At 36.6% G+C, this 15,490-nt stretch overlaps 1 long non-coding RNA gene and 1 pseudogene across 1 annotated transcript; one reads left to right on the forward strand and one right to left on the reverse strand.

Annotated features, from left to right (window-relative positions):
* Positions 1–475: 475 nt before the first annotated feature.
* On the forward strand, positions 476–1,605 carry LOC120139264 (annotated as a pseudogene).
* A 4,241-nt stretch (positions 1,606–5,846) lies between these two features.
* On the reverse strand, positions 5,847–6,574 carry LOC120139316. Its single transcript, XR_005517617.1, has 2 exons — positions 6,304–6,574; positions 5,847–6,126 (listed from the first exon to the last, which is right to left on the reverse strand). It is a non-coding gene; the product is annotated as an uncharacterized LOC120139316 (long non-coding RNA).
* Positions 6,575–15,490: the final 8,916 nt, after the last annotated feature.

Genomic DNA, 15,490 nt, shown 5'->3' on the forward strand with positions numbered 1-15,490 from the left:
AATGACTAATATAAAGAAAAATAAAGATTGAGACCAAATTTGAAAAATAATTAACGTTGATATTGCGCATTAGGGGATAAAAAATGAGCACGCCTCGGGATAGATCTAGGTTCGAAACTTCGAAACCCCACCAATTTTTGGTCATCTGCGCAACCCACGTTTTGGGTTATTCGAACCAAATCTCAAGAAAAATAACGTGCACATGCGAGAAATGAACGAATAAAAAAAATGTTACCTTTTATTTCCTTTTCGAATCGTTTACAATAGTTTTGTCTTTGTATTTTCCGTGCTTTCCTCTGTATTTTGTCTGTAAATCGTGTGTTACAATAGTGAGTTACAATAGTTATTTATAGTGCTTGTGAATCCTATCTTTAAGAGTTTAAATCATAGTAGAACTTTATCCTATTTTTAGGAGTGTGAATCCTAAAATTCTATCATATTTTTAGGAGTTTGAATCTTAGTAGGACGAAAAGAGATGTTGACATACTGCTATTTCGCCATTTTATTAGCTTATAAAGCTACCAGACAAACAACTCTCCCTCAGTTCCCCACCCCTCTCTCTCTTCAAATTTTGCGTTCAAACACTATATTACTGCACTTGGCTCGCAGTTTTTACTATTTGCTTCTTACTATATATAACTTGCCATTACTCTTTAAACCATACTCCCCCACTCCACTACCGTCACTTTTTACTTCCTTTTCATTTGCAATTTCATCTGCAATCCCCTTGCCTCTTCGTTTTCATTTGATATTTTTCCGATATCTCATAGTGCTGAAATTGAGGCTTGGGCAGATAGTCATAGAGAAAGAGATTGGGAAAACAACGCATAGGTGCAGTAGCTCTCAGGGAAACATGATGGGTCCATGTTCATGTTGCCTGTTTCAATGCCAAAGCAGCTGTTCCTGGCTATTTTCCATGCCCGACCACAGAACTTGCGATGAAAAAAACATCTACCCTTTCATGTCTTCATTTTCAATCGATTGCACTTTCTCGTTGGTTGGGGACTCCATCGACTCGTCTCTCCGAAGAAGACGATAACAACAAGCACATTTCCGCCATGAACGTACCTCTGGTAATCCTTGCATGTCTAACTATTGCTGGGTCTTTTACCAGAGGAAGAACGCACAACCTTATCCACACCAAGCCACCAAATCTAGCCGCGGAAGCAATGGGAATAGCAGTAACAGCTCCGGCAATGATCCGCTCTTAGCTCTCCGCTGTGCCAACTGCGACACCACTTCTACACCACTTTGGAGGAAGGGGCCAAGAGGTCCAAAGGTAATACAAAAAACTTACAAATTATTCCAACAATTCTACATAAGTAGAACAAAAAACTTTATATATACTCGTTTTTGTCAAATTGCAGTCACTTTGCAATGGAATCCGATTCAAGAAAGAAGAAAGAAGAGCAAGCGCAGCAAATGGAAACAACAACTCGTCAATGGTGGAACAGCAACATTGTGGCTATTATCACCACAACAATTCATGGGTTCACCCCTCTTAACGAATTCAGGTTCATTGAAGATATTGATCGAGATTTGCTTTCTTGGTGACTGAACGTCACAGATAGGCCAACAAGCCTTGTCCAAGACTTTACAAGATAAAAGGGGGAAAATCAATGAATAAAGAAGAAGAAAAAAGAAACCTCTCTTCCCATTGACGGCCAATTTCATGCAATGAAACGTATCACGATGATGGCGACGCTTACATGATCTTCATTCTCGTTTGGTCCAGTCAAATTTCTTTTTATTTTTTTGCTTTCTTTTGTTTGTCTCCTTTGTCTGTGTTCAATAGGTGGAGTGAGAACGGGATGATTCTATGTTGTTAGTTGCTTTTGATTGTTTTCGCTTTCTTTTTCAACATGTTTAACTTTAGTTTCACTTTCAGTTTTATATTAAAACCTTTCCGTTTTGAGAGTTCAACTTTCACATATCCTCTTCTTCCGATGAATCTTTCGTGATTGTTCTGAGCCGGAGGACACTGTGTTTCAGGCGTTTGGCAATGCAACAATTTGTCGTATCAGGCCCTTTTGGGTACACTCGTATTCTTGAATCTTGACCGTCAAATTGGCCTCTAATGCACACCTTGGGTCATTCTGCAACATGCAAACCCTATTCCCCCCCCCCCACATTATTATTTTTTTGAACAAATTTCCAGTGCGACAACAAATACAGATCCCACAAATCTAGCCTTCTAGGAGGTAATAATCCCCCAAGCAAGACAAAGATTACAATTAACCACACTACTCTTAATCACTATTCTAGCACCTTTACTCTAACTATCTCTTTAATACAATTTACCACATTTTCAATATCTCTATTGATTCCCCTAAACTGTCTATGATTCCTCTCCTCCCATACACAGTAGATGTAAGCACACCAAGCAACTCTAAGAATAAACACAGGAAATATTTTCCTCTAAACCACGAAATAGCCCAGCTCAACTCCTCCTCCCAAGTCCCCACAGCTCTGTTAACATTGCACAGTTGTGCAATTTCCTCCCAAACAGCCTTCGAGAACTAGCATTCAAAGAAAATATGGCTACGAGTCTCAGGCGCAGCTTCACACAATCTGCATTTTTCATTCACCTCAATTCTCAAACGAGCAAGCCTATCAGCAGTTGGCAGCCTATCTAAAATAGCCATCCAAGCAATAAGCGAGTGTTTCCCATACACAGTAGATGTAAGCACACCAAGCAACTCTAAGAATAAACACAGGGAAATATTTTCCTCTAAACCGCGAAATAGCCCAGCTCAACTCCTCCTCCCAAGTCCCCACAGCTCTGTTAACATTGCACAGTTGTGCAATTTCCTCCCAAACAGCCTTCGAGAACTAGCATTCAAAGAAAATATGGCTACGAGTCTCAGGCGCAGCTTCACACAATCTGCATTTTTCATTCACCTCAATTCTCAAACGAGCAAGCCTATCAGCAGTTGGCAGCCTATCTAAAATAGCCATCCAAGCAATAAGCGAGTGTTTTGGTATGTGCATTGGAAACCAAATGACCTTATGCCAATCAACCTTCACACTTCTCCCCCTAATCTCCTTCCATATCCAACGAGCATTTACCTTGTCCTAGTTCATAGTACCTGAGAACAAAGGTTGCAAATCATCTTTGGCTTTCAGGATCTTCCGCATACTCCAGCTAAAAGAAGCCTTGCTTTCAATAGACCATAAGTCAGCCCCCTTAAGGACATATGATCTCACCCAAGCAACCCATAAAGATCCCTCAACAATAAGCAATTCCTTTACCAGTAGCATAATACATGATTTGTTCCAGCATTTTAAATGCTTAAGACCTAGCCCCCTTCAGACTTAGGAGTACAGATAAACTCCTAGCTCACACGAGCTCCCTTTGCTGGGACATCCCCCCTTCCAAAAGAACCTGACACAAAGTTGGTTCACCCTCCTTACAACAGCAGTAGGCAAAATAAGTTGTCTGCACCAGAAGTTGGCAATGCTGAACAAAACAACATTCACCAGTTGCAATCTACCTGTATTACTCAACCATCTGTTAGACCAAAGCTCCAACTTTGCTTTAACTTTCTCCACTAAACTAGCACAATCTTTCTCAGTTAACTTTCTCCATTATTTTACTTCACGTTGGCTTTATGATTTCTGTTTTGAATTTTATGTCAGATTATTATTGTTCTTATATTACTATCAATATTTGATGTAATAATCAAGTTTACAAAAGTCTAATATAGAGTTAATTCTCCTAATCTAGTTTATTTTATATGTAAACATTTAAACTTTAAACTAATTTGTTGTTGGATTATGGATATTATTACATGGGATGGGGGACTCTAATTACCAAAAAGAATGTTTGTCAAGGAGAAGTCAAATTTGAAAAGAGGTCAAATATGGAATTGATGGTCAATTGTAAAAGAGTTGGTTGGACCTTGAATGGAGCAAATAAACCCCACATTTCTAAATTTTTAGACAGACATTGTCTGTCCTCGATATCCACTATTATGCCCAGACATTATCTTGCATCTTTATATGTCCAATGTCTATTTTCTTACTTATTTATTCGCTCAATATCTACATATCAATTTAAAATGCTTATTAAATTTAGAGTAAATTACATATTTAGTATATTAATTATTGCTTTCGTTTCTTATTGATCACCCAATTACTTTTTGTTTCAAAATTATACATAACGTTATATTTTGATATTATTTTGGTGGTTCGTTGGTAAAAAAATTTATAGTAACATTGATGTGTCACCGTAAGATAATAGCGGACATCTTATAAATAAACAATACAATGTCCAATATACACTTCTAACACTAGACTATACCATAACCAAATAACTTATACAAAATTCCAATCTATACACGACTTACTATTAATAGAGTTAATCTTGCCAATGTTTTTACTCGTCATCCTCCACATCTTTTATCTGATAGACGAGCTTTGACACGGGAACTTGTTTTCCTTGAAAAATTCTCATGTTTTCTCCCTCTAGATAAGGTAGATGATCGAGTTCTACACAATTTTGAGAATGACAGTAAACAAAGACTTCCCTTTAAACTTGATAATGACCCATGCAACCTTTGAATTTCAATCCATAGCCCTCCACTGTAGACTGTAAGTACTCAACACTGCAGACCAAATCGTTTTAAAGTAGGAACAACTGAAGGCTCAACGTTACAAAGAACTAGCTCCCAACAATTTGGAGACGAAATGAACCATTCTATCTCTTGTAGGCAATCTATTCAGCATGGCCATCTAGAAGATTACAGAATGTCGACAAGTGTGCCAAATCAAATTGTGCCATGGCACTTTCTCATTTCTCATTCTATTAGTTGTTCATATCTTGATTGTGTTATTGCTTGGATCGGAAAGAATACCATTAAGAATAATCATTTTTAACTTCAACAACCGCTTTCAAATTCAGTTCCGACCAATCTTATTCTCGACATGCCAAAAGTCTATCCCTTCAATACATAGTCGTAGCATCAAGCCACCCAAAGAGAACCCTGCCTCATCAGAATGCTCTTAATACGTTACATCAAACAAGTTCCAAGTTATTAAATAATTTAAGACCAAGCCCATCTTCCTACCTAGGACAACAAATTGACCTCCAGTTCACTTTTTCTTTTTTTTTTCTTGATTATGTCTATTTAGTATGAAGATTTTCCCATTTGATTTTCAATAGTCTAGAGAGGATCTTAAGTCCACTCGTTTAAGGTATTAAACAATATATTTATAAAATTTTAGAAATAAATTTATAAAATGTTAATGAGATCAAAACGTATTATCAATAGAGAACAAAAAATATATTTAAATCATATTAAAATTTTCAAGGAGGTGCCGCCTTGTTAATTCTTCCCCGATCCATCCTAAATAAAGATAAATGGAGGTTTCAAATAAAAGTATGTTTCTTTCTAATTTTTTTTCATTTTTCTTTATTTCTTTTCTAATTTTCTACAGGGTAGTGGAAGAGGTGGAAGATATACCTTCGACGAGTGGTTTTTGATGACGTGACTCTACAATCTTTTTTATCAGTCTACGTTTGTTTTTGCAACTCCTTCTATTGCTATTTATGATGGTATGCTATGGTAAGGGACAAACATATGATTTTATGCTAGAGTGATAAACTTTAAAATTTTAAAAGAAGACGGATATATAAAAATTTAGGGGGTAAAAATATATTTTTAATAGAAAATACATAGAAAAATATAAAATATATGATAAATTCTCCTAACATCATGACTTTAATCTCATCGGTGAAGATCTCTTGGATGTTTCAATCATACTGTAGACACTAATTTTCATCTATATATAATATTATATATATATTATATATATTTTAATTAAAATAATACATGTTTCCTTTCTTCTTTTCAGGCCCAATACCATTACAAAACAGTCCCAAAACCCAAGGACTAGCCACAGCCCAGTAGAAGCCCGACCGAACTGATGGATTAGGGTTTTCAAAACCCTAGTTTCCCACCTATTCCAAGCGCCGCATCCCTTGTTGGAGTAGCCTCAACCACTCGGTCAAACCAATGGCAACCTCCATCCCCGGTTTTCTCGGCACACCAACATCGTGTACTCGTGGGACACCAACAACCAACAAACGAGGAGATTTAGTCTTATTAGGACTTTAAACCGAGCCTAAAAATAAGGTTATAAAGCACTATAAATAAATGAAGGAACACACACGAAACGGGGGAGAAATCATGCTAGCAGAGGAGTCCATTCGAACAAAAAAACAAACATCAAAAAAAGAAAATACAGAAACAAAACGAGAACCAGAAAAAAGGAAAGAAAGAAGAGAGGAGAAGAGCATACCTCGGTACACACTCATCAGAGTCAAAAGATCGCCGATTTTCAAAACTTTCGAGAGGTAAACTCTTAGATCTAGGGATTTAGGGGCTATTTTAGGTTAAAAGGTGTTCGGTTTTGGGTAGAGGGTAACGAGAGGAAGACTTTAGGGTAGTTTGTTGTCTCCGACCATCGTACGACGCCAAGAGTGACGCCATGGGCATCGCCGGCGGTGGTCGGCTCTCTCCTTTCCGATGAGAGAGTTGAGAGAGTTTTCTCACTCTCTCTCTAATTTTGCTGAAACAAAGACAAATGATAATTGAAAAAAATATGATTTTGGGGCTTATATGTACAAATCGAAGCGATGTCGTTTCGTTAGAGGGGGTCAGCGTGTTTTTGCAGTTGGGGTTAATATCAGTTTTAATCCTTCGCATTTTATAATCTCACCTGTCATTTTAATTGTGGTGGGTAAATCCCACTTCGGGTCCCTTTATTATTTGTAATATTTCATTTTAGCCATTGAATAATGCTTTGTTTTCTTTTTCGAGTACTGATGTTTTAATATTTTCAATTTGGTCTTGTTATTGTATAGTATGTTATTATCTTTAATTTTTGAATGTGGTTGCAATGTTTTCAATTATTCTATTTTGGTCACTAATTAAATATATTGTTTTTTATTTTTTTATTTTATTTTCCTATTTTGTTTTTATTTTTGTTTTTTCTTTAATTTTATTTATTTCCATTATTAAATATTATGTTATATATATTTTTTTTATTTTTTTATTTTTTTCTTTTAATTTTGTAGTGGTTTGATTATTTTAATAGGTGTAGTGGTTTAGGGTGTATTTGATTTAATTATTTTAATAGGTGTAGTGATTTAGGTTGAATTTGGGTTAATTTTATTTTTTTTAGTGAATTTCGTATCATTTTTTTCTTTTTTTTCCATTTTTTATTTCATTTTTTTCTTTTTTAAATTGTTTTAAATATTATTATTATTTTTTTTATTTTTAGTCTTTCTTTTTAATTAGATAATCTTTTTTTAGGTTTTTTCATGTTTTTTAAATTTAACTATTTTTTTTCTTTTCATTCATTTTTTATTTTTTAATTTCTTTTACTTTTACCTTTTATTTTTTATTAATTATTTTTTCATTTTTTTATTGTTATTATTATATTAATATTAATATTTTTTCTTTTTTCATATTTTTTATTTTTACAATATAACATTTTTGACTTTTTAGGGATGTTTTCAATCGATCAAAGGTAATTAATTCGAGTTGAATTTTTTAAATTTAAATTTTTGCAAGTAAAGACAACCGACAAATTAATTGGTACTGAAAGGGCAGTTCAAGGGTGCTAATACTTCCTTGACTATATCCGACTCCCGAACCGACACATTTATGGTAAAACGCGGATCAGGTAAGATTGTGCCCGATCCCCCTAAATGATTTTAATGTGATCAGTGGCAACTTTAAGCCCATTATTTCAAGTCGAAGCCCAATTACGGACCCAACTGAAAGACGGTTTCGACAGCTTGGTGACTCTGCTGGGGAAAGGTAAGTGAGTCAGGCCGAAATTAATTTACGGTTGTCCTTTTGAGCGAAAATTACAAGTTTAAATTTTAATTTATTTATTCGATTCTAATTATTTATCTTTGATTATCTTTCAAATAAATAGTTGTACTGACGTTTTTCTCAATGATTTCATATTTTCAAAATTTTCATCACCGACTCTATACCCGAGCTCCAAACCCTTTTAAGTGGGGGTGAAAGTGATACTTCGTGGGAATTTATTATCCGTATGGGCATAGCAAGTAACCTTCGAGATTCATATACCTTATGTCTTCGTGTGAATTTATTCTCTGTATAGGCATAAGAGAATGTATCCTCTCGAGTTTAACTTAGTCCACATGAGCTTGTAATGGGCTTAGGGCTAAGGGTCTGGCAAGCCCAAGGGGGCACAAGCAAGGAGAACTTGGGTACCTTCTTTAGAACCTAAATCGGGAGACTACAGGGAATTAGACCCCACCCCTAAACCTCATTTCAAACTCTAGGTTGCTTTAAGATTATTTCCTGCTTTATTTTCTATTCAAATCATGTGAACTAGAATTTAGGCGGTTAGGACTGGTTCTAAATTAAATATATAGGGTAGATATTATGTGGGTAGGACTTTTCATTTTCATTATTGTTTTGATTTACCTCACTAACTCTTTTCCATTTTTGTTCTCTTTTATTTTTATCATTACATCATTCAAAAGAGGTGTTGATCCACCAAAAATGTGTTCGTTAAACATAAATAATATGCATTAATGGGCAAAGGAGTTATAATAAAAGAGATAAAGAGCTTAGAGGTCCGACTATGGTCACAAAAGACTCATGTCAAGAAAATGTAGTGCCCACGATCGAATAGTACACCACTTTATTGTATTGTGAAGGACTCAGAATGGACTGGGATTTACACCGAGCTCATCGAAAGTTAACTTTTTTGGCAACAGTTGCAGGGGCAGACGAGAAAAAGGTTACTGACTTGGGGAGTCCCTTCAAAAATAACAATAACAAGATGGCAAGGCGATAGTTGAAACTGGAGGCCATTGTTGACGCATTCAAGAAACAAGCAGATGAACTTCGGATAGTTCCTATCAATAGAGGGCTCCAATGGTGTTTTCATTAGGGAACAGACTCAACAGATAGTGAAAACCAGAGATACAACCATTTGATACTCTTGGCACAAGTACAAAAAGCAGCTCAGAGAGGTCGGAACGGTTCGACAGGGTATTCAACCGGTGACAGAAGAAGGCGGAAGATAAATCAACTTATCAGAAGATGTTCAGGGTCTACCTTTAAAATGTTTTTGTCTCTTAAGTAATAACATTTTTTCCCCAATAAGGATTATTTATAATAACATACACATTTTTGGATCAATGCCTCAAACATTTCATGCATCATGCATCTTTCGCAATATTTTTATTTTCTTTTTTTCATTACATCCATAATAACTAACAAGAGAAACTCATAAAAAAGAAACAAATACTGGATATGCCGCTCAAAGAAAAGGTAATTAAAAGAGAAACTTTGAAAGCAAATTGAAGTTACTTGAAGCGTGTCTGTAAGAAGATCCAAAGAGATGAATGAGATACTAGCACGTGTCGGTAAGATTGAGAAAATACAAGAGCAACTCGTAAAAACCTAACGGGATATGATCGATGAAGCAAGAAGATTTCAGGATGAATCAAGAGAACAAATGGCTAAGTTAATGGACATGGTAAATGTTGTGATCCATGGAGAGAATCCACTAGTGGATCCCATTTTGGATTGAACTATGAATGTTGGTGCTGAAACTGAAAGGAAAGTGGCAAGGAAACCTGTTAAGGAGCCGGATATTTCAGGTCAGCTCCAAAAATCAAATATGGTTATAGAAGGTTCCACTAGGCCAACAATGAAGAAAGATCTAATGAGGGATAAATTTTCCATTGTGAGAGATAAACTTAACTCAAAGAAGAGGGTCATAGAAGGGGACCAAATGTTGACCAAGAAAGCTAAGAAGGATCAACTTTTTATGATTAGAGGTTCTAACCCTTTACAATCATCAAGTCAGAATACTCAGGTTCTATCTATAAAGTCATTGCCAAGTAGTCTATCGTCATGGGGACTAGATGAGAAGAAAAAGAAAGTACAGGGCTTTCAGTTCCCTCCCTTCCATTTTACACTTGAAAAAATACATTAAAAATGCTCACAATCGGATTGGTTACACCGGGATATGTTCAGCCACATTGGCCCCTAAATAAAAAAGTGGACCTATAAAGAGATTCATTGGATAAACCAGGATGAAACCCCAGTTTGTTCAGTTAAGGTTCCTAGCAACCCTTAGGGTCCTTTAGAACAAGCAATTCAGGGGTGCAAGGTAGAAGAGAAAGGGATCAAGGTTTAAAACTCGAAATTCATTGCTTCAGCAGAGAATTCCTACAAAAAACATAAGGTGCAAAAGGATGAAAAAGGAAATCTAAGCAGAAGGGCCTCTATGAATGCAATCCGAGACTGGCCCGTGGGTTTGAGAATGGATGGGGCAGATGCAGCTAAGAAGACACCTCAAACTGCTTCAACAAAGGACTCCTGCGAAAAACATAAGGCGCAAGAGGATAGGAAAGGAAATACAAGCAAAAGGGCTTCCGTGAACATAGTCTGAGACTGGCCGGTGGGTTTAAGAATCAGTAGGACAGACACAACTTTGAAAATGCCTCAAACACCTATATCAGACTTCCTAAAGGCAAGAGGGGTTTTGGGCAGCTTAGAAGGCCTGACGAATATTACGCCAGTCACAGCTGCAATATGTGTTTGGGATCCATCCAAACCCATCACCACCAAAGAAAATTGTTTTGGATCTAAATTTGGGCCCAATTTCCAACTTGGAAAGGAAAATATGATAAATCACAAGGAAGTAGGATTTTCCCGAGAAGCTGCTCAGAAGGAAGAAGGAATTTGTGCGTCTGAGGGTACATTAAAAGGAGCCCTGGCAAGTGAAATAGTTGAGAAATGTGGAGCAAGTACAGATGGAGGCCCTAATCCAACTAGTGGGGCATCCTAATGAGGCCTTATTCCATTTTGCAACATCCCATTTGATTTTGTTTTTCGAACTTTCTAATATTCTTTTCTTTGTAATTTGTTTTTTAAGCTTTCTTTTTATAAGGATATTTAAATGAATTTATGTTGAATATTGAACCAAATTTACAACTTGAAATTCTTTGAATATCAACTGAATCAAAAACTCTATAAATGATCGGAGTTACAGATCTTTGACATTGTGACATGATTAAAACATAATGACCTTTGATTTTACCCCAGAATGAACACTCGAACGCCATACCCTTCTCTTTTAAGAACCGATATAGCATTCTCCTTTCATAAGGGAATGAACAAGGGCTTGGTATTAGGTATGCATAAGAGTGGACAACATGGGACATCTCTTGTGTATGACATTACTATACTTTTGTTGAAGACATTCAATGATAATTATGATCTTTAAGGATGAAATAGTCGAGTATGTGAATCTAGTTTAGGTCAGTGACTGGGAAATTGAACTCTAAAGATGAGATTCCTTGACTTCCAACAACACCTAGACTATAGCAGGTTCTTCTTGACAAACTTAAGAAATTAGATCCGATACCCAGATTATAATATTATATATATACAATAAAGCTTGAGATGTCCCTCTAAATCAATTAGTTAAACACCCCGGCTTTATGGATAAGATTCAGCTAACCTGATAAAGGTGATTATAATATCTATACAATAAAGCTTGAGCTGTCCCTCTAAGGCAATTGGTTAAACGCCCCAGCTTTATGGATAAGATTCGACTAGCCTGATAAAGGTGATTATAATATTGAGTTGTCCCACTAGAGCAATTGGTTAAACGCCCCGGCTTTATGGATTCAGCTAGCCAGACAATGGCAAATTAAATCAAATTTATCTAAATAAGGAGTTTCGGTAAAATGGACTAAGGGGGTTAAGGAACACCTGTTATAGTCAATTTCACACGAGCACTCAGGAATTTCATTTTTAGACCGATATTTCTGCACTGCCTTTGTTAGAAGAGCCTAAGAAGCTTGAACAAATGGAAGATTTTAGAGGACCGAAATAGAAGGTCTAGTAAGTGATTATGCTAGTTGCGTCATTTTGTCCGCATCCGATTAAAATACCAAACCAAGAAATAGGGGCATGTTGCGATGTTCAAAAGGGCCGAGAAAGAAATGACATTTTGGTGGCCAGAACCTTAGAAAATAGGAAGCCAACCTGAAACCAACTCATCAATTTTGGACATTTGTCAAAGAGCTATAACTCTGAAAGCAGTAAAGAGTTATTGATTATTTTAATATTCTTTGAACTCATGTTTATGATTTGATTCGATTGTGAGCCTGATTTAAGAGGCAATGTTTTACAAAAATTTTTATATTCTCATATCTTTTTCCCTCCTAAAATAAAAGAAAGGAGAAAAACAATTTCAAGCAGGAAAGTCTCAAATGTGAAAAGTCCTTGAAGTTGTTGAGGCTCATTTTGCCCCTATTAAAGAAAGAATAAACAAGACCAAACTTTGAGCATCTAACATTCTTGAAAATCAATCCGAGAGACCATATAGAACTTGTGACATTGTCAACAACCTGAGAAGAAAATGGGGCATGGTCGATTCTAAGGACAAGTTCAGCAGAAAAAATGAGGCTCCATCCAAAAGATAAACCATGACTAATTCATATTGCATGCATCTTAGAGCATCACATTTATCATTTTTTGTATACATAATTTTTTCCAGCTTTTAGAGTCAAGTTTCAACTTCAAGAAGAAAGATAATTGATTCAAAAGCACCTTCAGAAATTGATGGTGATTGCTTAACTCAGCAGCGAGGAGCTACACCTCAACCAATCTGACCTGTTGAAAGACCGACAGATCTTAAAATCAAATTCAGACACGTTCGAGAACCAATTTTGAACGAATCCAGTTCAGCTTAACTCAATGACGAGTGGCTAGTTTTCAGTTGACATTTTCAAGCCAGATTTTAACTCCACGACGGAGGATATATGACTGACAGAATATACCACTTGGCTTTCCCATGAAGGGGAGACATTTAAAGAACTATGGTCTATTTAGACCAACAAAAGGGGGGTCGTCCTTCATTTAGAGGAAATTTACAACACAGCTTAAGCCGAGAAAAGTTGTCTGTCAACAAATAACTTTCTAGTTTCATTCAGAGTCAATTTCAACTTCACAGCGAAGGATATTAAACTTGAAGTGATGCAACTTACAAAATATTGGATTTCAACTTCACAAGGAAGGATATCCAACTCAAAGCCAAACAATATTCAAGATTGGATTTCAACTTCACAACGAAGGATATCCAACTCAAAGTCAATTTGGTGAAACAAGATTTGATTTCAGCTTCAGAACGAAGGATATCCAATTCAAAGCTCAGCTTCACAGCAAAGGAGCGTCTGTCAACAAACAACTTTCCAGTTTTATTCGGAGCCAATTTCAACTTCACAGCGAAGGATATTGGACTCGAAACAATGCAACTTACACAAGATTGGATTTTAACTTCACAACAAAGGATATCCAATTCAAGGCTCAACTTCACAGCGAAAGAGTCATCCACGATTTCAACTTCACGACGAAGGATATCGTTCCCAAGTGGATTGACTTAGTTTCACCGCAAAATAGTCATCTGTAATAATATATGGTTATCTCACAGCTAATTACAGCATAGCTCAAGGTGAGTAGGGCTATCTATCAACCAAAACCTTTGAGTTCGATTACATTCAGCTCAAAGCCATATTAAATTTACAGTATAACGCAAGGCGAGAAGGGTTATCTGTCAACAAATACCTTCGAGTTCGATTCCATTCAGCTCAAGGGCATGTTAAATTTACAGAATAACTTAAGTCGAGAAAAGCTATCTGTCAACGAAAACTGTCGAGTTCGATTCCATTCAGCTCGATGACACATCAACCACGTGGTAGCATCAAGAAACTGCTTTCTGGTTGAAGCCGAGGTCTTCAAGTCAAGAAGAAGATCTGGGGCAATCTCTTAGCTCAGTACAACATAACTCAAGGTGAGAAGGGTTATTTGTCAATAAAAACTTTCAAGTTCGATTCCATTCAGCTCAATGACGTATCAACTACTTTCTGATCAAATTCTCACACTGAGGTCTTTAAGTCAAGAAGAAAATCAAGGTCAAGATTGACAACAATAAGCCACTTTCCAATTTTTCCTACGATTTCAACTTCACAACGAAGGATATTGTACCCTAAAGATTGACCCAACTTTATGATGAAGGAGTCATCTGTAACACAGCAACACCAAAGTATTTTAGGTCAAGTTTCAGCTTCACGACGAAGTATCTCGAGCTAGAAGATGATTCAGGGGCTACTTGCCAAAGTTTTGAGTTCGGTTTTAACTTCACGACGAAGGATATCGTGTACAAAATTTTTCAGTCCAACTCAACCTCATGGCGAGGGAGTCATTTCGTGATTTAGTCCAAATTGACAATCCAATCATAACATCGGGTTTCAACTCTATGACGGAGGATATTCGATACTAAACTCAGAGATACACTCATAAGACGAAAATTGCGTCTTGTAATCTTTTCCCTATTTCCGTTACACGACTATGGGCAAAGAAGGCAACTGTAAACACTAATTTTCATCCATATATAATATTATATATATATATATATATTAATTAAAATAATACATATTTCCTTTCTTCTTTTCAGGCCCAAGACCATTACAAAACAGCCCTAAAACCCAAGTACCAGCCACAGCCCAGCAGGAGCAGCCTAAACCAGTAACCCACGACCCAAGGAGTAACCCGAACTGGCCCGCTGAAGCCCGACCCAAATTGGTGGATTAGGGTTTTTAAAACCCTAGTTTCCTACCTATTCCAAGCGTCGCATCCCTTGTTGGAGTAGCCTCAACCACTAGGTCAAACTAGCGGCAACCTCCATCCATAGTTTTCTCGGTGCACCAATGACGTGTACTCGTGGGACACCAACAACCAACAAACGAGGAGTTTTAGTCTTATTAGAACTCTAAATCGAGCCTAAATATAAGGTTATGAAGCACTATAAATAAATGAAGGAACACACACAAAACGGGGGAGAAATCATACGAGCATAGGAGTCCATTCGAACAAAAAAAACATCAAAAAAGGAAAATACAGAAACAAATCGAGAACCAGAAAAAATGAAAGAAAGAAGATAGGAGAAGAGCATACCTCGATCCACGTTTGTCGGAGTCAAAAGATCGTCGATTTCCAAAACTTTCGAGAGGTAAACTCTTAGATCTAGGGATTTGGGGCGGTTTTAGGCTAAAAGGTGTTCGGTTTTGGGTAGAGCATAATAAGAGGAAAACTTTAAGGTAGTTTGCTTTCTCGAATCACCGTACGCTGCCATGGACGTCGCCGGCGGTGGCCGGCTCTCTCCTTTCCGATGAGAGAGTTGAGAGAGTTTTCTCACACTCTCTCTCTAATTTTGCTGAAACAAAGACAAATGAGAATTGAAAAAAATATCTGATTTTGGGGCTTATATGTACAAATCGAAATGACGTCGTTTTGTTAGAGGGGGTCAGCGTGTTTTTGCAATTGGGTTAATATCAATTTTAATCCTTCGTATTTTACAATCTCACCTATCATTTTAATTATGGTGGGTAAATCTCACTTCGGGTCCCTCTATTATT

The sequence above is a fragment of the Hibiscus syriacus genome, unplaced genomic scaffold (genome assembly GCF_006381635.1).
Source record: "Hibiscus syriacus cultivar Baekdansim isolate YM2019G1 unplaced genomic scaffold, ASM638163v2 tig00110733_pilon, whole genome shotgun sequence".
Lineage (NCBI taxonomy): Eukaryota > Viridiplantae > Streptophyta > Magnoliopsida > Malvales > Malvaceae > Hibiscus > Hibiscus syriacus.